Genomic DNA, 21,955 nt, shown 5'->3' with positions numbered 1-21,955 from the left:
ACATACCTTGGCCTAAACATCAGCGCCACAGGTAACTTCCATAAAGCTGTGAACGATCTGAGAGACAAGGCAAGAAGGGCATTCTATGCCATCAAAAGGAACATAAAATTCAACATACCAATTAGGATCTGGCTAAAAATACTTGAATCAGTCATAGAACCCATTGCCCTTTATGGTTGTGAGGTCTGGGGTCCGCTCACCAACCAAGAATTCACAAAATGTGACAAACACCAAATTGAGACTCTGCATGCAGAATTCTGCAAAAATATCCTCTCCGTGTACAACGTCGAACACCAAATCATGCATGCAGAGCAGAATTAGGCCGACACCCACTAATTATTTAAAATCCAGAAAAGAGAAAATTCTACAACCACCTAAAAGGAAGCTATTCCCAAACCTTCCATAACAAAGCCATCACCTACAGAGAGATGAACCCGGAGAAGAGTCCCCTAAGCAAGCTGGTCCTGGGGCTTTGTTCACAAACACAAACACAAACACACCCAACAGAGCCCCAGGACAGCAGCACAATTAGACCCAACTAAATCATTAAAACTTTACACACTGGAAAGAATTAACAAAAAAACAGAGCAAACTAGAATGCTATTTGGTCCTAAACAGAGAGTAGAATACCTGACCACTGTGACTGACCAAAACCTAAGGAAAGCTTTGACTATGTACAGACTCAGTGAGCATAGCCTTGCTATTGAGAAAGGCCGCCGTAGGCAGACCTGGCTCTCAAGAGAATGTGCACACTGCCCACAAAATGAGGTGGAAACTGAGTTGCACTTCTTAACCTCCTGCCAAATGTATGATCATATCAGAGACACATATTTCCCTCAGATAACACAGATCCACAAAGAATTTGAAAACAAACCCAATTTTGATAAACTCCCATATCTACTGGGTGAAATTCCACAGTGTGCAATCACAGCAGCAAGATTTGTGACCTGTTGCCACAAGAAAAGGGCAACCAGTGAAGAACAAACATCATTATAAATACGACCCATATTTATACTTATTTATTTTCCCTTGTGTACTTTTGTACATTGTTACAACACTGTATATATACATAATATGACATTAGTAATGTCTTTATTCTTTTGAAACTTCTGTATGTGTAATGTCTACTGTTAATTTGTACTTTTTTATTTCACTTTTGTATATTATCTACCTCACTTGCTTTGGCAATGTTACCACATGTTTCCCATGCCAATAAAGCCTCCTGAATTGAATTAATTAGGCTAGTGGCCAATACTGAAAAAGGGCTTTCATTTTTTAGATACCCATACCCAAGGTAGAACAAAACACAACCATGTTTTTTCACATCTCTAATATCTCTCATTTATGAAATGGATGGTTGTGAAAAAGTGAATGTAGCCCAATATTACAAGCTCTGATATTGCTAAAATTGTAAATACAAGTAGTTAGTTCACTACATACACAAATAAACAGTATTGGGATATCTTAGTGCATCTTGGAAATATATACCTGTAAAAACATATGCAGAAATATCAAATAGGAATATTTCTGATGAATGTAAGATAACTCATTTTGGTAGCTGATTAATAAAAAACTTTCAAAGTCAAATGTGCAGTTATTCAGTGTAGTATGGTCCTGCCTGACAACAATGTGTACAGTTAAACATTATTTTTTTTACATTGTGGCTATTGTAGTCTAATAGGTTGTAAGGAAAACAAGTGGGCTCGGACAGTAAAAAATGACATTGATTTTCAGTCAAAGGTTGCTCTTTGGATTTTATACTGAACAAAAATATGAATGCAACAGGAAACAATTTCATATAAGGAAATTAGTCAATTTAAATCAATTCATTAGGCCCTAATCTATGGAATTCACATGGCTGGGCAGGAGTGGCACAGGCCCACCCACTGGGGAGGCAGGACCGGTCAATTAGAATGAGTTTTTAATAACAGACAGAAATACTCCTCAGCTGTATAACGTTTTGAGGACCTGGGGGACCCTTGCCAAATCTTTTCAGGATTCTGAGGGGGAGAAGGTGTTGTCGTACAATTGTCTTGGTGTGTTTGGACCTTGATAGTTCATTGTTGATGTGGACCCTGTCGATGTTAATTGGTTTATTTTCCTATAGTCCACTATCTGCTCCTTTGTCTTGCTCACATTGAGGGAGATGTTGTTGTCCTAGAACCACACTGCTAATCAAAAAATCAAATCAAATTTTATTTGTCACATACACATGGTTAGCAGATGTTAATGCGAGTGTAGCGAAATGCTTGTGCTTCTAGTTCCGACAATGCAGTAATAACAAGTAATCTAACTAACAATTCCAAAACTACTGTCTTGTACACAGTGTAAGGGGATAAAGAATATGTACATAAGGATATATGAATGAGTGATGGTACAGAGCAGCATAGGTAAGATACAGTAGATGGTATCGAGTACAGTATGTACAAATGAGATGAGTATGTAAACAAAGTGGCATAGTTTAACCTGTTAGAGCTCTAGGGGCGCTATTTCATTTTTGGATAAAAAAACGTTCCCGTTTTAAGCGCGATATTTTGTCACGAAAAGATGCTCGACTATGCATATTCTTGACAGTTTTGGAAAGAAAACACTCTGAAGTTTCAGAATCTGCAAAGATTTTGTCTGTAAGTGCCCCAGAACTCATTCTACAGGCGGAACCAAGATGATGCATCACCCAGGAATTAGCAGAATTTCTGAAGCTCTGTTTTCCATTCTCTCCTTATATGGCTGTGATTGCGCAACGAATGAGCCTACACTTTCTGTCGTTCGCCCAAGGTCTTAGCAGCATTGTGACGTATTTGTAGGCATATCATTGGAAGATTGACCATAAGAGACTACATTTTCCAAGTGTCCGCCTGGTGTCCTGCGTCGAATTCGGTGCGCAATTGCCAGCTGCTTCTACTTTACCATTTGATTCAGGGGAGAAAGCATGTGTCCAAGAACGATGTATCAATGAAGAGATATGTGAAAAACACCTTGATGATTGATTCTAAACAACGTTTGCCATGTTTTCAGTCGATATTATGGAGTTAATTTGGAAAAAAGTTCGCGTTTTGAGGACTGAATTTTCGGATTTTTTTTGGTAGCCAAATGTGATGTATAAAACGGAGCTATTTCTAATACACAAGGAATCTTTTTGGAAAAACTGAGCATCTGCTATCTAACTGAGAGTATCCTCATTGAAAACATCAGAAGTTCTTCAAAGGTAAATGATTTTATTTGAAGGCTTTTATGTTTTTGTTAATGTTGCGTGCTGGATGCTAACGCTAATGCTAACGCTAAATGCTAACGCGAAATGCTAACGCTAGCTAGCTACTTTTACACAAATGATTGTTTTCCTATGGTTGAGAAGCATATTTTGAAAATCTGAGATGACAGTGTTGTTTACAAAAGGCTAAGCTTGAGAGATGGCATATTTATTTCATTTCATTTGCGATTTTCATAAATAGTTAACGTTGTGTTATGCTAATGAGCTTGCTGATAGATTTACACAATCCTGGATACAGGGGTTTTTTCATAGCTAAACGTGACGCAGAAAACAGAGCGATTTGTCCTAAACAAATAATCTTTCAGGAAAAACTGAACATTTGCTATCTGAGAGTCTCCTCATTGAAAACATCTGAAGTTCTTCAAAGGTAAATGATTTTAATTGAATGCTTTTCTGTTTTTTTGTGTAAATGTTGCCAGCTGAATGCTAATGCTAAATGCTACGTTAGCCATCAATACTGTTACACAAATGCTTGTTTTGCAATGGTTGAGAAGCATATTTTGAAAATCTGAGATGACAGTGTTGTTAACAAAAGGCTAAGCTTGAGAGCTAGCATATTTATTTCATTTCATTTGCGATTTTCATGAATAGTTAACGTTGCGTTATGGTAATGAGCTTGAGTCTGTATTCACGATCCCGGATCCGGGATGGGGAGATCAGAAAGGTTAAAGTGGCTAGTGATACATGTATTACATAAGGATACAGTCGATGATATAGAGTACAGTATATACGTATGCATATGAGATGAATAATGTAGGGTAAGTAACATTATATAAGGTAGCATTGTTTAAAGTGGCTAGTGATATATTTACATAATTTCCCATCAATTCCCATTATTAAAGTGGCTGGAGTTGAGTCAGTGTCAGAGTCAGTGTGTTGGCAGCAGCCACTCAATGTTAGTGGTGGCTGTTTAACAGTCTGATGGCCTTGAGATAGAAGCTGTTTTTCAGTCTCTCGGTCCCAGCTTTGATGCACCTGTACTGACCTCGCCTTCTGGATGATAGCGGGGTGAACAGGCAGTGGCTCGGGCGGTTGATGTCCTTGATGATCTTTATGGCCTTCCTGTGACATCGGGTGGTGTAGGTGTCCTGGAGGGCAGGTAGTTTGCCCCCGGTGATGCGTTGTGCAGACCTCACTACCCTCTGGAGAGCCTTACGGTTGAGGGCGGTGCAGTTGCCATACCAGGCGGTGATACAGCCCGCCAGGATGCTCTCGATTGTGCATCTGTAGAAGTTTGTGAGTGCTTTTGGTGACAAGCCGAATTTCTTCAGCCTCCTGAGGTTGAAGAGGCGCTGCTGCGCCTTCTTCACGATGCTGTCTGTGTGAGTGGACCAATTCAGTTTGTCTGTGATGTGTATGCCGAGGAACTTAAAACTTGCTACCCTCTCCACTACTGTTCCATCGATGTGGATAGGGGGGTGTTCCCTCTGCTGTTTCCTGAAGTCCACAATCATCTCCTTAGTTTTGTTGACGTTGAGTGTACCTGGACGTGTACGTTGAGTGTGACGTTGAGTGTCTCTGACCTCCTGCCTATAAGCTGTCTCATCGTTGTCTGTGATCAGGCTGTTGCAAACTTAATGATGGTGTTGGAGTTGTGCTTGGCCACACAATCGTGGATGAACAGGGAGTACAAGAGGGGACAAAGCACACACCCCTGAGGGGCCCCAGTGTTGTGAATCAGCGTGGCAGATGTGTTTTTGCCTACCCTTTTTTTTTACCTTTATTTAACTAAGCAAGTCAGTTAAGAACAAATTCTTATTTTCAATGATGGCCTAGGAACAGTGGGTTAACTGCCTGTTCAGGGGCAGAACGACAGATTTGTACCTTGTCAGCTCGGGGGTTTGAACTTGCAACCTTCCGGTTACTAGTCCAACGCTCTAACCACTAGGCTACCCTGCCGCCCCTGGTGGTAAGGCTACCCTTACCACCAGGGGACGGCCCGTCAGGAAGTCCAGGATCAAGTTGCAGAGGGAGGTGTTTAGTTCCAGGGTCCTTAGTTTAGTGATGAGCTTTATTGGCACTATGGTGTTGAACGCTGAGCTGTAGTCATTGAACAGCATTCTCACTTAGGTGTTCCTTTTGTCCTGGTGGAAAAGGGCAGTGTGGAGTGCGATTGAGATTGCGTCATCTGTGGATCTGTTGGGGTGGTATGCGAATTGGAGTTGGTCTAGGGTTTCCGGCATGATGGTGCTGATGTGAGCCATGACCAGCCGGTGCGGTAATCATTTATGCAGGTTACCTTCACTTTCTTGGGCACAGGGACTATGGCAGTCTGTTTGAAACATGTAGGTATTATAGCCTGTCAGGGAGAGGTTGAAAATGTCAGTGAAGGCACTTGCCAGTTGGGCCACACATGCGTACACGTCCAGGTACACGTCCAGGTAATCTGTCTGGCCCTGTGGCTTTGTGAATGTTGACCTGCTTAACAGTCTTGCTCACATTGGCTATGGAGAGTGTGATCACACAGTCGTCCGCAACCGCTGGTGCTCTCATGCATGCTTCAGTGTTGCTTGCTTCAAAAAGCGAGCATAAAAAGGCATTTAGCTCGTCTGGTAGGCTCACATCACTGGGCAGCTCACGGCTGGGTTTCCCTTTGTAGTCCGTTATAAGTCATGCCACATCTGACGAGCGTCAGAGCCGGTGTAGTTGGATTCAATCTTAGTCCTGTATTGGCGCCTTGCCTGTTTGATGGTTCGTCTGAGGGCATAGCAGGATTTCTTGTAAGCATCCAGATTAGTTTCCCGCTCCTTGAAAGCGGCAGCTCTAGCCTTTAGCTTGGTGCGGATGTTGCTTGTAATCGATGGCTTAAGGTTTGGAAATGTACGTAAGGTGACTGTGAGGAAGACGACGTCGATGCACTTATTGATGAAGCCGGTGACTGAGGGAGCATAAACCTCAATGACATTGGATGAATCCCGTAACATCCCGTAACAGCCTAGCATACGTGTAATCTGACCATGGCACACCTGTTAACAAGGAACACCTGTTAACCTCTCTGATCTCCCCATCCCGGATCCGGTATCAGGAATACAGACTCAAGCTCATTACCATAACGCAACGTTAACTATTCATGAAAATCGCAAATGAAATGAAATAAATATGCCATCTCTCAAGCTTAGCTTTTTGTAAACAACACTGTCATCTCAGATTTTCAAAATATGCTTCTCAACCATAGGAAAACAATAATTTGTGTAAAAGTAGCTAGCTAGCAAAGCCTTTAGCGTTAGCATTAGCGTTAGCATCCAGCACGCAACATTTCAACAAAAACATAAAAGCCTTCAAATAAAATAATTTACCTTTGAAGAACTTCTGATGTTTTCAATGAGGATACTCTCAGTTAGATAGCAGATGCTCAGTTTTTCCAAAAAGATTCTTTGTGTATTAGAAATAGCTCCGTTTTATACATCACATTTGGCTACCAAAAAAACCCGAAAATTCAGTCCTCAAAACGCGAACTTTTTTCCAAATTAACTCCATAATATCGACTGAAAACATGGCAAACGTTGTTTAGAATCAATCCTCAAGGTGTTTTTCACATATCTCTTCATTGATATCGTTCTTGGAAGCATGGTTTCTCCCCTCAATCAAATGGAAAAGTACAAGCAGCTGGCAATTGCGCACCGAATTCCATGCAGGACACCAGGCGGACACTTGGAAAATGTAGTCTCTTATGGTCAATCTTACAATGATATGCCTACAAATACGTCACAATGCTGCTAACACCTTGGGGGAACGACAGAAAGTGTAGGCTCATTCCTTGCGCAATCACAGCCATATAAGGAGACAATGGAAAACAGAGCTTCAGAAATTCTGCTCATTTCCTGGTTGACGCATCATCTTGGTTCCGCCTGTAGAATGAGTTCTGGGGCACTTACAGACAATATCTTTGCAGATTCTGAAACTTCAGAGTGTTTTCTTTCAAAAACTGTCGAGCATCTTTTCGTGACAAAATATCGCGCTTAAAACGGGAACGTTTTTTATCCAAAAATGAAATAGCGCCCCTAGAGATCAAAGAGGTTAATTGAAATGCGTTGGTTGAGACAATGCCAAGAGTGTGCAAAGCTGTCATCAAGGCAAAGGTTGTCTACTTTGAAGAATCTCAAACATAAAATATATTTAGATTTGTTTAACACTTTTTTTGGTTACTACATTATTCCATATGCGTTATTTCATAGTTTTGATGTCTTCACTATTATTCTACAATGTAGAAGATTGTACAAATAAAGGTGTGTCGAAACTTTTGACTGGTACTGTACATGCTTTTAATCAAAGACATCTTTCAGATTTGTGTACTCTAATTATGACCTGTACCTAATACCATTTTTGTGTAATTCAACTATGTTTGGAATCCAATAGGCCTGCCATAATTACACTCAAACACCATTGTCTATATTTAGAAAAAGCAGCAGACTGCATGGTATGCCAACACAAAGTATTTCAAGTCACAAGCCTCTGAGGATCAATGAAGAAACTCAGAGGCTACAACAAAAAAAGAGAACCCTGGACACCCTCTCCCTAGCTTTACAACTTGCCCCTACTGTGGGATAAATTGTGCCTCCAGGATTGGGCTCTTAATAAGTTATCCGTTTTTGACTAGGGGGCAGTATTTTCATTTTTGGAAAAATAACGTTCCCATAGTAAACGGGATATTTTGTCAGGACAAGATGCTAGAATATGCATATAATTGACAGCTTAGGATAGAAAACACTCTAAAGTTTCCATAACTGTAAAAAATATTGTCTGTGAGTATAACAGAACTGATGTTGCAGGCAAAGCCTGAGAAAAATCCAATCCGGAAGTGCCTCATGTTTTGAAAGCGCTGCGTTCCAATGTGTCCCTATTGAGCAGTGAATGGGCTATCAACCAGATTACTCTTTCTCCGTATTCCCGAAGGTGTCTACAGCATTGTGACATAGTTTTACGCATTTATGTTGAAGAATACCCGCAAGCGGCTACATTGCACAAGTGGTCACCTGATGGCTCCCAGAGTGACTCTCGCGTAAAATACAGAGGTAGCCATTATTCCAATCTGTCCTACTGAAAAACTAATTGTCCCAGCAGATATATTATCTAATAGATATTTGAAAAACACCTTGAGGATTGATTATAAACAACGTTTGCCATGTTTCTGTCGATATTATTATATCGTGACTGCAATTTCCAGGCGATTTCTCAGTCAAACATGAAGAACAAATTATTTCGCCTACAAAAATAATATTTTGGGGAAAAAGGAACATTTGCTATCTAACTAGGAGTCTCTTGAGTGAAAACATCCGAAGCTCATCAAAGGTAAACAATTTAATTTGATTGCTTTTCTGTTTTCCGTGACTAAGTTACCTGCTGCTAGCTGGACAAAATGCTATGTTAGGCTATCGATACATTTACACAAATGCTTGTCTAGCTTTGGCTGTAAAGCATATTTTGAAAATATAAGATGACAGGGTGATTAACCAAAGGCTAAGCTGTGTCTCAATATATTTAATTTGTGATTTTCATGAATAGGAATATTTTCTAGGAATATTTATGTCCGTTGCGTTATGCTAATTAGTGTCAGTCGATGATTACGCTCCCGCATGCGGGATGGATAGTCACGCCTCCATATTACTTACAAGTAAGCTTTGATTTATTGCTAGTCCAAAGCGGCTGCCAGAAACCAACATGACTTTCTGCTGGCTCACTACATTTGTGATCCACATTGGTGTATGCACTCTTATGCTGTTCGGGTTGAGCTGGCACATCTTTAAAAATAATAATAAATCATGTCCACCATTCTGTCTTTCTGCCCTGGAGCTGCCGTATGAGTTGACTCGGTGACATTATGGTGTATGGGGAAGATGCAAAAACACATGATGACAAGCGCATAAGGCAGGTGTTCACTACAATGATCCAACACAACCTGACACTTATTGACAAGAAATGCCATTAACTTAGTGGACCTTCACATGTCATAGAAAATTGTGCCTATTAAATGTTAATGCCATCTTGAATCTCCCAGTCTGCCCTGGAGTTGATGTACATGTTGACTTGGTGACATTGTGGTGTATGGAGAGGATGCAACCACGTTCATAAGGTAGGTGTTCACCACATTGATCCAACACACCTCCTGAATCTCCCAGAACTGTCCGTGATAGGCCCACTCCACCATCAGTCCCCCCTCTGGCAGTTAATAAAGACAGAGACACCGTGGATCTGGACTGCCATATGTCAGGAGGCCATTCAACAGCCAAAATACCATCTGGAAAGTTCTGCCGTGCATTGCCCTATTTTGCTACTACCCATGACTGGCCAGCCCATGTGACACCTGAACTGGACTTGCATGTAAAGAATGAGCTCTCATGCTGGGGTGACTCATGCACTGGTCTAGGAAACTGTTCAGTAATCCCAACATCCCTAAGGACATAATGCCATCTATGGCAAACAAGAGGCCCCTTAGTATGGTCAAACTTAAGCAAAGATGCTGTATGTCATCGTGTATGATGGTTGGGGATTGACTGTGAGTGAGTGACCTTTGTGCACCATGTTTGATCAGTTCCACCTACCCTGCAACACCTTTACTTTCCATCAAAGCCCGGGGATCATCTTCAAATGTGTATCTGTGTGGAGCTGAGTGGAGCTGTGTACGTCCCTCATAACCAACATATTCATAGTCTATGACCTACACTCTAAGTAACCTCTAGGTAACCTGAGATTACCCTCACAGGTTCTGTCACTCTCCTCATCTCCTGCTGGGCCTGCCCCAAACCGGAATCCTAGCCAACTACCAACAGTGAATAAAGGCCAAATAATCATCCTACCGACTGCCTTCAGAAAGTATTTACACTCCTTGACTTCCACATCTTGTTTTGTTACAGCCAGAATTGAAAATGGATCAAATGTATTTGTTTTTCTTACCTATCGATACACAATACATAATAATGACAAAGTGAAAACATGTTTGTAGAAAATTTGGCAAATATATTGAAAATGAAATACATAAGTATTCACACACCTGGGTCAATACATGTTAAAATCACCTTTAGCAGTGATTACAGAGTATTTCTGGGTAAGTCTCTAAGAGCTTTGCACACCTGAATTGTACAATATTTGCACATTATTTATTTTTTTAAATAAAAATTCTGTAAGCTCTGTCAAATTGGTTGTTGATCATTGCTACATAGCCATTTTCAAGTCTTGCCATAGATTTTCAAGCTAATTTAAGTCAAAACTATAAATAGGCCACTCAGGAACATTCAATATCATCCTGGTAAGCAACTCTAGTATAGGACCTCAGACTCGGGCGAAGTTTCACCTTCCAACAGGACAATGTCCCTAAGCACACAGCCAAGACAATGCAGGAGTGGCTTCAGGACAAGTCTCTGAATGTCTTTGAGTGGGATTCAGAGCCCTGACTTGAACCTGATCAAACATCTCTGAGAAGACCTGAAAACAGCTTTGCAGCGACACTCCCCATCCAACCTGACATAGCTTGAGAGGATCTGCTGAGAATAATGGGGAGAAGGTCCCCAAATACAGGTGTGCCAAGCTTATAGAGTCATACCCAAGAAGACTTGAGGCTGTAATCGCTGCCAAAGGTGCTTCAACAAAGTACTGAGTAAAGGGTCTGAATACCTATGTAAATGCGATTTAATTTGAATTATTTTGCAAAAATGTCTAAAAACCCATTTTTACTAAACCATTATGGGGTATTGTGTGTAGATTGATGAGGGGAAAACATGATTTAATCAATCAATAAGGCTATAACATAACAAAATGTGGAAAAAGTCAAAGGGTCTGAATACTTTCTGAATGCTCTGTAAAGGAATATGTAGGACTGCATTACTTTTTGCCACATTTGATATAAAAAAAACACTTAGGTCAATTAGGTGTTGAAAATATGTAAGGGCAGATGTGTTTGTGACAGTCCTTTCACGGACTCTGCTTCACTACCAGACAACCAACCATTCTACCACTGGATTATCCCCTACATCATTAAGGCCTATATAACACTCCAGTTAGTCAATGAGGTTCGAGTGCCTGAAATGGAATCTGCCCTTGTCGCTGCAAAAGTCATCAACGCAAGTCTTTTTTTCACCTTTTTCCCCCAATTGGTAGTTACAGTCTTGTCCCATCGCTGCAACTCTCGTACGGACACGGGAGTCGAAGGTAAAGAGCCTTGCTCCCCCAAAACATGGCCCTGCCACACCGCACTGCTCACTTAACTCAGAAGCCAGCCGCACCAATGTGTCTAACCTTCACCAGATATGAGCTGGTGAAGGGAAGCCTACCATGAATTTTATGGTGATTTCAAGACAACTGGGAACTCGTAAAAATACGAGGTCAAATCATGACGTCTGTGAACTTCAGGTAGGAAAGTCAGAGCTCTCGAAAGAGGCCCAAGTTCCCGAGCTGGAATTCCAAGTTAGATGACTGTTCAAAAAATTATCCCAGTAGGAGGTTGTTTCTTTATGAGTTCCCAGTTATCTTGAACGCACTGAAATCTAAAGTCAGAGATTCCCGAGTTCCCAGTTCAAAGTTCCCAGTTGTTTTGAAAGCAGCATTAATGTTCAGAGGGAGACGGAAGGGTATTCCCTTTGACCAGCCCGCCGTCCTGTGATAGATGGAGCCCCATCTGTGCAAAAGCCCACCAGTCGATCCAATGTGGAATCCCATGTGGAATCTGTTTTTCGTCAATTTAGGCAGACAGCACACTGAACATCCCATCCCATATGCCGTTTTATGCTCAGGAATCGTGAGACAGAAAAATATGTCCTTGTGAATAGCATCCCCTGACACGTATAGTGAACATAAGTCAATGCGTGGGCATCTTGGCCTTCACAGCTAACGTCCATTTGGAGAGCCTAAGCTCTGGAGTTTGAGTAGTTCAGCCAGTGTTTTTGTTGTTTAACAGTGTTATCTGACAAAGGTATTGTTGTAAGTTTCTGTGCCTCTGCCTCCCCACACATTGTTTTCACCATATCAATTGTGGACGGTAGTATCAGCGTCCCTACAATAGTGTGTGGTTTCATAGCGTTGCGGGCTTAGCCATTCACGGTGGGAATGATTCAAGTGCAAAGGTCAAGTGCAGCCTTTTCCCATGATCTAAGGGCGCTCTCTGGTTGAATTTTATCCTTGAGATTTTAATTATTTTTTTATTTTTAAGGTTAAGCACATTACAATGATTTTGAGATACAAAGACAATATTACAATCTTTCTGTATTTGTATATATATATTTTTTTTCAGGGTTCTGGAAATTCTGTGACCCCATTTTCATATCAGCCAACCCCACATGGGGTCGTCACCCCTAGATTGGGAACTGCTGGTTTAGGGGTGCGTCACAATATCTATAAATGTAACCAATTTTGAAGCAAAATATTTCATAAAAAGGAGGCATTAGACCTGAAGAAAACAAATAAAAAAAATGTGGAGGCCTTGCCACTAGCCTAGACTGGGTGATTCTGAAGGACGAGGGGTTTGGGGAGTGGGGTCTCAGATATGTGCCTCTAATCGGGGGTAAAGGAAATAAAAACATCCTTTTACAAACATATTCCTGTGTCCTGCTGTGTGTGTGTGTGTTTGTTTAGAGGGCGTAAACACAGACACAGTGTCAGACGATCCTGCTGTAAACAAACACACACATCCTGTCAGACCACCACTGCTAATTAAAACGTGCTGACAGGCACAGTCCACACACACACACACACACACACACACACTCTTGCTACATAAACATGGTATGTTGTTCTGTAGCTAACTATAAATTAAACTACTAAATTTTGATGTTGCAATCATTATATACATTGTCAAACCTCCTTCCAGTCTGTAAACCAAGGCCTTTAGACTTTTAACTGTTGCCAGACACACACACACTCCCTAATGATATACAGCAGCTCCTTTTCAATCCACCAGATACACACACACACACATACGTGCATGTACAGACACACACGCAGACAGGGGCGTCATGAACCCATTATTTTAGAGGGGGCACAAAGTACTTGAGGATGGAACAGTTTTATCATTATGACAAATTCAGTCAAAAATATATTTTTCTGCAAAGGTCAGTGGTTCCCAAACTCGGAATTGAAATAGGGTCCCCTGAGAAAAACTATAATCTTATCAAACAAAGTAAAAACTTGTTTCTCTCAAATGGGTATAGAATACAACCTTTTAGTTTAGCCTGCGATCCTGACTAGCATATCTCAGGGTGCACCTTGGAAGGAACCACTTACTAGGGAGAATAGGGAGAGGTACTCTTTGCCTGATCCAGTCGGTGTGCCACCTCTGCAAAATAACGCTGACAGATCTTTCATAAATAACTATGATAAAACATGGGCTTAAAAAGAAGTTATGTCATTAATTTAATATCTAAAGAATTTAAATACAGGACACATCTGAGGGGGCATACCCTTGTGCCCCCTATGGGCATGACGCATCTGCACACAGACACGCACACACCCAAAGACAAACCTTATCAGTTATTCAGTGTTTGTCCTTTGTCGGCAGTGTTTATGGGTGTTGATGTGAAACAATCCCCGAGTAGAATACCCTATCCTTTTGTATATCCCACTAACCATAACGGTTTAACTCACACATCCTTTGCCATTCTATACATATGTCACACACAGAGAGAATAGACCACGTTTTACATACAAGACACAAGACCATTCCACGTTAAGAGGAAAGAAAAGAGTTGCTTCACTATTGTTGTGCCAGCTGATAAAGGTGTTATACCTGCAGTATCCTCTGGCCTTTGGTGACTAATTACTGGGATGACTGTTATCACTATAACACTGCCTCATGTTAATTTCACCATGGCCTGTTGTAATGAGTATGTATCATCACCATCCATACATCTGGGACAACCAACTTGTGTTGTCTGGTGGACATTGTTAATTCACCCTGTGGATAGGGTGGAGAGAACGTTTTCTGGGCAAGCAGTTTTTTTTTACCACGTACGCGTGTATTTGTGTCAGAACTGATATTTGTAATTAGCATGTTGATGGTAAACATTATGCACGCTATGCCAAACAGGGTTCAGGTGGGGTCACGCACACACACAGTGCAACCCTCTGCAATGCCCCTGTGTGTGTGTCCGTATGAGATTGATTACCCTCTGAAGAAGCGGGGACCCAGCAGCTGGGAATGATCTACTACACATGCTGGCACCCCCCTCTACAAAATGAATCTCTGTTCAGTCTCCTGTGTGTGTGTGTGTGTGTGTGTGTGTGTGTGTGTGTGTGTGTGTGTGTGTGTGTGTGTGTGTGTGTGTGTGTGTGTGTGTGTGTGTGTGGTGGGCGTCTAAGGGGACTTTACAGGGCGGTAGCCAGAGGCAGAGTGCTAAACTCTGATGGCTGCCATGTACCTTAAACCACCAACAGATTACTCATTACAGTGTCAAATATTTTATTTGAATCCACCACACACACATGCACGCACACACATTTGTTTTACTATCCTTGTGGGGACCAAGCAATTGATTCCTATTCAAAATCCTATTTTCCCTAACCCCTAACACTAACAGCTAACCCTACTTCTAACTCTAACCGTAATTGTAATCCTAACCCTTACTGTATGCCTAAAATATAATTTTTCCTTGTGGGGACCTGTGAATTTTCCTTGTAGGTCAGGTTGGGAATGTTGACTTTAATTCCAGCACCCACAAGAGAATCAAAGGAATACTGGGGAATGTTAGGATTTATTGTTGACTGATTCCAAATTGACTTCCAAAATGCTGGGTTAAACTATCTAGAACCTAAAAGGGTTCTCCAGCTGTCTCCACAGGAGAACCCTTTGAAGAACTCTTTTTGGTTCAAAGTTTGGGGGACCCGGTGTTCACGTAGGATACATGTAGCTCTGTGTGTGGAAACTTTTCATCAAGATATTCAACTTGTTTAGTGTAGTACGTTTGTTACTCCACTCACTACACGTGGATGTATATTCCGTTGTTACTCCACTCACAACACATAGCTGTATAGTCAGTTTGTTTGTGTTGTTGGTCTTGGCTAGCTTAATGTTCTGGATGGTAGTTAGCTAGCTTTCACTTCTGTGGCTACTAGTGTCGTCATGAAAAGGGCCATGAGGGAGGCACTATAATATTACGTTTTGTCATGAGTAGGCAATTTGGTCATATTTAGACATGTTTTACTTCAATGTAGATTTATAATTTACTAAAACAAACAGACAACAAGAAAATAGCTTTTGAAAAATGATGACCCTGCTTATGGGAACAAACCCTCCCCTCTGCTCTGACTGGAACAACTAATCTACAACCAATTAAAATGAAGGTCAGAGGTCAACTAAATTAGGGCCACTTGATTAGAGATGTTTATTCAGGCTAGGTCTAATGGCCGCATGGTTAAGGTTAGGTTCATGGTATTTCTTACGGCCTCAGGGTGGTTGTGGCCAGTTTACTAATGAGGATCAAATGTCTATATCAACGCACAGTGCTCTGATCAGAGACAGTGCTGGTCTTTCTCTCAGCTGAACATCATAGTTCCCAAGTTCAATATAGCACAACTCAGAAACACATAGCAGTGTGCTGACTCTTTATGTGTAAGGTAATGTTATTTCAGTCAAAAATAAGGCTTTTTTCCTGTGACCATTTCTGAAGTTGAGGTAATTCCTTCATCACCCCCCTCTTCCTCAGTCTCTGTTAACTCTGAGCACTGGCATGTAAGGAGATAGCAGCCATGGTAAAGGCTATGAGCCCCATCACTACAGATGAGGAGTCACATTACACACAGACCCCCCAAGCTAACCAACCCTTCACACACACACCAAGACCTGCCAGTACAGCCCAACGTGATTCTTTTGAGCTTTCCTTTCCCAGTATAACAAACACAACGCTCAAAAAATTAACAGTAGTTGAATTCATTCAAAATATAACATTGGATAAACAACAACATAAACCTAAAGACACTCTGACCTGTCAGAGCCGAGATGCTTGACCAGAGCAGAAAATAGGCCAAGTCTTTTTCTCCCCCTGTCAAGACATCACAGAGAGAGGGGACTTGTGGGCCCATCCAGGGATACAGTCTGGTACAGGGGACATGCTATGTCACTACACATCTCTCTGTCTTTCATCTGCATGGACAGATGAATTACACTGAGGTATTACAACAATCATTCTGATTAAAGAAAGAAGGTGATGCACTATATTTCTCCAAAAGCATCTTAGATACAACATTTGCATGCACAAATATCCCATTATGTAAAGGGTGTTATCACAGTTTGCAGGCCTTTAGAGTGTGTGGTTGAAGAATGTCCCATTGGTACCAGGTCATTCTGAGTGAGAACCCCTGTACTATGGTTTTAGCATGATGTATCATCAGTTAGGGAGTCCAGTAGTGACACACTCACATGATCAGTATGAGAAAATAAATATCAACTCATGCTGGCATAATGAATCCCAAGCCTTGAAGAATATCAGTGAAAATCTCTGCCACGGGCAGACTCACTGTAACTAATGGTTGGTCATAGTTGCATAATGCCCTATTAGTATATCAGAGAATCTGAGGAGCATTATTGCGTTTTGAAAAACGTATTGTTATCAGTGTGCTAGAGAGCACAAGAACATCATATCATAGCTTTGTCGTTGTATTAGACAGCCATGGTCATTGCATGTCTGTCTGTACCTTATGATGTTAAACCAAACACTGATAGGTGGCAGAGATAAGTGATTAGAATGTCATAGAGTGACATTCATCACGAAGCAGACATTACAAGCCAGTGCTGCACAGTACATCCATGTAACTGCATGATTAGAGTTATTTACTAACCTGTCAGCGGCAGTACAGTTGACTCTGTGTCAAGGCTCCTAACACAGTGGAATGGCTGTGAGAGACTCTCAGTTGTTCTCGCAGAGCGATAGGAAGAGTTGTCCTCTCCCCTCACCTCATCTTTAGCAGTATCGTGACCTTGCTCCGCGCAGCTGAAAGATAATACCATGTTTGTCCTGATCTGTGACCCGCTGTTTGATCTCTCCAGCATGAACTATTATTAAATCATTATTGAAGTATTACTTGTGGGAACAGGGGACCTCAAACAGTAAGCGGTTCTTTTATGTCCATCTGCTGTGCCAAGTTGCATGTCCATAAACTACTCTCCTGTTGAACGAACAGCTAATCAATAGACCATAACAATACTATACGTTTATTGTGAATACATCATATTTGCACAAGAATCACAACCATGTTATATAAACATTATAGCTCCTTTTTTTCAGTTTCTTTTTTTTCATTTTCTTTTTTTACAGTAAATATCATTATTGTACAAATGTATACAAAATTGAATCAGGCTAGTCAAGTTACACAAAAGAGTAAGTCATGTATTAAAGCACAATCAAGGATTTCCCCAGGGACCTGCCTGTACCAGGGCTACATAATGTTCTTGGTGTTATACACACGTCAACACGTGACTCCGATAAACAGGCATGATCCTGAACGCCAAACCATTTAGTCACACGATGGCCATGGCAGAAAGGACAACACTGGCAGCGATAGGCCCCGATGTAAAAACGACATAACATGAGCTGTTAGTTCTTCATTTTGGGTTAGGGTTACAGTGCTGCTTTTTTGTAATGTGTAGTTTACAGTGAACTTAACTTTTGGTAAGGTTGGGATAAGAGTGGGGTAAGACTTGAAACTGTCTGTGGTTCAGGTCTGTGGTAACAGTGCCTGTACCATGGTCCTCTCCATCATGGCCAAACAGTGACTTATCCATGGTTTGAGGAGCGTCCAACATCGAACAGACTCATCCCGTCACATTGCAGCATTCTGACACCGCGCTTTCAGCGTCTCGTTGACAGCACTTAGAGAGCAACACAAAGAAGAAACAAGCAGTAGAAGAAGACGGAAAAGAAACAGTCTTTATACTGTATATGCTGATATCATTCTCCAGTTGTCTGCTCACCAGGGCATGTGATACAAACTCCTGTTGTCTTTTGGAAAGCTTTTCTGTCTTTCACTTTGCTGAAATCCTGAGTCTGGGGATCCAGAGGAAACTAACTTCAGGAGCACATTGCTCTACAGAGGTGGGTTCAAGTCTGTCTGGCAGTCTGAAGGTGAATGAGACTGACACCCAGGCTAGATAGATACCAGCTAGTTATGTAACATAAGAAACACATCTCTGAGCTACTGCTCCTGCTCTACTACTACACATAGCATACTGTACGGCGTGCAACTGGGACACATTGGGACATCATTCCAATGACTCCCCATCAAAGATTAACTCTGGATATATGAATGGGATGTTGACGCTACATAGGCACTAGGAATCTGATGCATCAAATGAAGCTATACTGTATATGTATCTATAACGACCTGGGTCAAATAGATAGTGTATCACTTGAGTTGCACTAGATTTCACTTTCCCGGTGCAATGGAACCAATGGAATAGTCCCAAAAGTACAACCATGCTCACTCAGCAAGTGAACCTAAATGAAGCACACCAAAAGTATTTAGAAAGTATTTGGCTCAGGTCATAGATTGGTACCATGGCCATAACGATATTAAAGTATGATTTGACCATGTTATCAGAGTCTCTTTCATGGGCCAACTATCCCCATTACTCTAATGAGCTTTATTTGGTGTCATAGTTAGTGTTGTTCAGCTCTCTGTTGAGTGAACCCTATTCTAGTCTACTGCATCTATTTACTCGCTCCTGGTTGACCTGGAACAGTTGGATTATTGAGAACTTTGCTGTCCATTTCAGTTACAGCGTTTGTTGTCTTCATCATGATCTTTTTCTACATATAATAAATATCATAAGCAACAATAATACAAACAACTAGGCATACACAAATCATTTGCTGTCAGTGAAAAATAATATGTTGGCATGAAAGGACAGCCACTCAACCTCCCTCAGACTCAAACCAATACATAGATACTACAGAATTAAAGGGTTTGGTTAGCTCTTACTGTTGCACCATAGAATAGAATAGAATAGAATAGAATAGAATATCTCAGGCAATTGAAACATGGTAGAGAAGAGAAGTGAGCGATGAGAGAGAGCACCCTTTGGCATTGGAGAACGATCGGAGAACAGGAGAGTGACTCCTCTTCCATACTGGCAGTGAGTTAACACATCAGTGACTACGTTCAGAGGATGGAGCGTCAGAAAACAGTCCAATGTAAAACACTGTCTAAGTGAGATGTGAGTGTGTATGTGTGTGTGTGTGTGCATTTGTGTGTGTGTGTAGGGGTCATGAGTCTCGGGAGCCAGTGAGGAGCCACAGCAGCAGTAGTTGGAGCCCCAACAAGGGCCAGAGGGAGGGGCTTAGAGAGGTCCCGCCCCCACAGTCAGAATCATCCTCCTGTTGGACACAACAAACGGTAATCAGACAGGCAGCCAATGAGATAATTCAAACCAGATTATGTGGCAAATAACAGATTAAACACATATTACAAGGCTGCGTTCAGGAGAGTGCAACATTATTGAAATCTCGGTGTGTGTGTGTGTCCTCCTGTTTGATGCCAGTGTTCAGGATATCTGTCAAAATATGTCCCCACGTGTCAGACATACGCAACACCAACACAGGCTCTCCTCAGGGATGTGTTTCGTCCCCACTCCTGTACATCTTGTACACTAATAGTTGTACTAGTTCCCATCCTGACAGACACCTCGTTAAGTTTGCTGATGACACTGCCTTGATCAGCCTGTTGCATGATGACGAGGAACACTATGGCCCAGTCCTAAATGACTTTGTAGAGTGCTGTGACAAATCACACTTGGTCCTCAATACCAATAAGACCAAAGAGATGTGCATAGACTTCAGGAAGCGTACAACACCAACCTCTGCAACATCTATCAGAGGTCAGAACATAGAGATTGCAGAGGAATACAAATATCTGGGTGTCCTCTTGGACAATAAGCTTCAGTGGAGTAAATGTACAGACCTGATCTACAAAAAGAGCCAACAGAGACTGTACTTTCTCAAAAAGTTGGGATAATTTAATATAGACTCTACTATACTGACTCTGTTTTACAAATCTTTAATTGAGAGTATTTTAACTTTTTGAATTGTTTGTTGGTTTGGCAATGCCACTGACAGCCAGAGAAATATGCTGAGAAGGATTATCACCACAGCAAGCAAGGTACTTGGAGTCAGACAGACAGGCCTGGATGAGATCTTCAAGGTCAGGACCCTCCGTAAGGCTCACAAAATCATTTTAGACCCAAGTCACCCCCTGTACCTGGACTTTGAACTACTCCCCTCTGGGTGCAGGTATAGGGCATCCCTAAGCAGGAAGAACACAACTAGACAATCATTTGTGCCAGGTGTGATATCCCTCCTAAATAGCTTGGGCTAATGTTCCTATCGACCTAGAAAGGACAACAGGCTAGTCTCTTTTTATTGGTATGCAACTGTTATGTTTGTGTGTGTGTGTGTGTGTGTCGTACAGTACAGCACATCGTCAAAGGTAGGAGACCCATCTGTTGCTTCCTCAATGTACTCTAGAGGGAATATGGATTGCAGAGGAACTTTCATCGTTCAGTTGGGGAAGAGGGCTTTGTCCTACATTCACTCTCCGAAGAGGATCTACATCCGCAGTATAATACCTGCACCCTCCATTCCCAGGCCAGCCTAAACATCGCTCCCGGCCTGTGTGTGTGTGTCAGGTCTATTATGGGCAGTACGAAGACTGTGTGTCAGAATAGGCAAGGGAAATACTGTGGGGTATGTTAAATATTTACATGAGTGATGTCAGTATTTTTCAGAGCAGGAAATGATGTCACATTCACAGTAGCAGCCTTCTCACCATCAATCACATTCCATCCACATCAACATGACTTAACAGTACACTATTCACCTGGTGTAGAATTACATGATCAAGTGGTAGATGCCTTTCTTTTGCTCTGGGTTTATCCAAGTGTGTTTATGCATTTGATGGAAGTATTATAAGCCACGTAGTAATTGATACCACATAGCTAGTAGTGGCTATGTGTAAGGTCTGATTATTGGAAGGTTTCAGGTCAGTTAGTAGTTGATGTGTGTAAGGCCTGACTATCAACAGTGGTGGAGTGACATGTCTCAGTTCAGTTTGTATTGAAGGACACTGACCCTGGGCCCAGCATCAACACCTGCAGCAACAGGAGGAGGGGGACGGGACTCAGACCAGAGACACCGCTGATTGGACACAGGGGCTCGTCCTACCATTTCAAACAAGAGCCAATGGAGATGCAAAATGAAGGATGGAAATTGGAAATAGAAAAAGAGACAAGGAGAAAGAAAAAATGTAAAAGATGAGAATGAAGATTTCATGCAAAAACACTAAATGACAGTTACTGTAGTGCCAGTTAATGAAAGTCAGTTTAAAGGGTGAGATAATGCAGGATGATATAACTTAATGAAATATGTCACAAAGATGAGAGAATGAACATGAGAAGACCTGTCATGCAAGCAACCAGTTCATTTGATGGAACAAAAAGATCCCTGAGAGCAAAATGTAAAACAGATAAACAAATTCATGCAATGAATGAAGAACATTCAAACCAAGAGATAGAGAAAGAGAACTTACGTCTATGTTGTTGTCGAAACACACGTCAGGTCCTTTCCTGTATCTGGGGTTCTGAGCCAGCTCACAGGGGTCTGGACCCTGGGCTGCACACACACACACACACACTAAGGAAATACTAACACACTCACACCTCCTATTAGTACAATACTCCCACTCTGATCTTAAATACTGACACGTCCTGGTCAAACA

General features: G+C 41.6%; 1 pseudogene; it reads right to left on the bottom strand.

Moving 5' to 3' along the window:
* Nucleotides 1-17,431: 17,431 nt before the first annotated feature.
* Nucleotides 17,432-21,955, bottom strand: part of LOC139372668 (voltage-dependent calcium channel subunit alpha-2/delta-1-like) — a 110,704-nt pseudogene continuing 106,180 nt past the window's right edge.

The sequence above is a fragment of the Oncorhynchus clarkii genome, chromosome 2 (assembly GCF_045791955.1).
Source record: "Oncorhynchus clarkii lewisi isolate Uvic-CL-2024 chromosome 2, UVic_Ocla_1.0, whole genome shotgun sequence".
NCBI classification, from domain to species: domain Eukaryota; kingdom Metazoa; phylum Chordata; class Actinopteri; order Salmoniformes; family Salmonidae; genus Oncorhynchus; species Oncorhynchus clarkii.
This window is presented reverse-complemented; position numbering and strand designations above follow the sequence as displayed.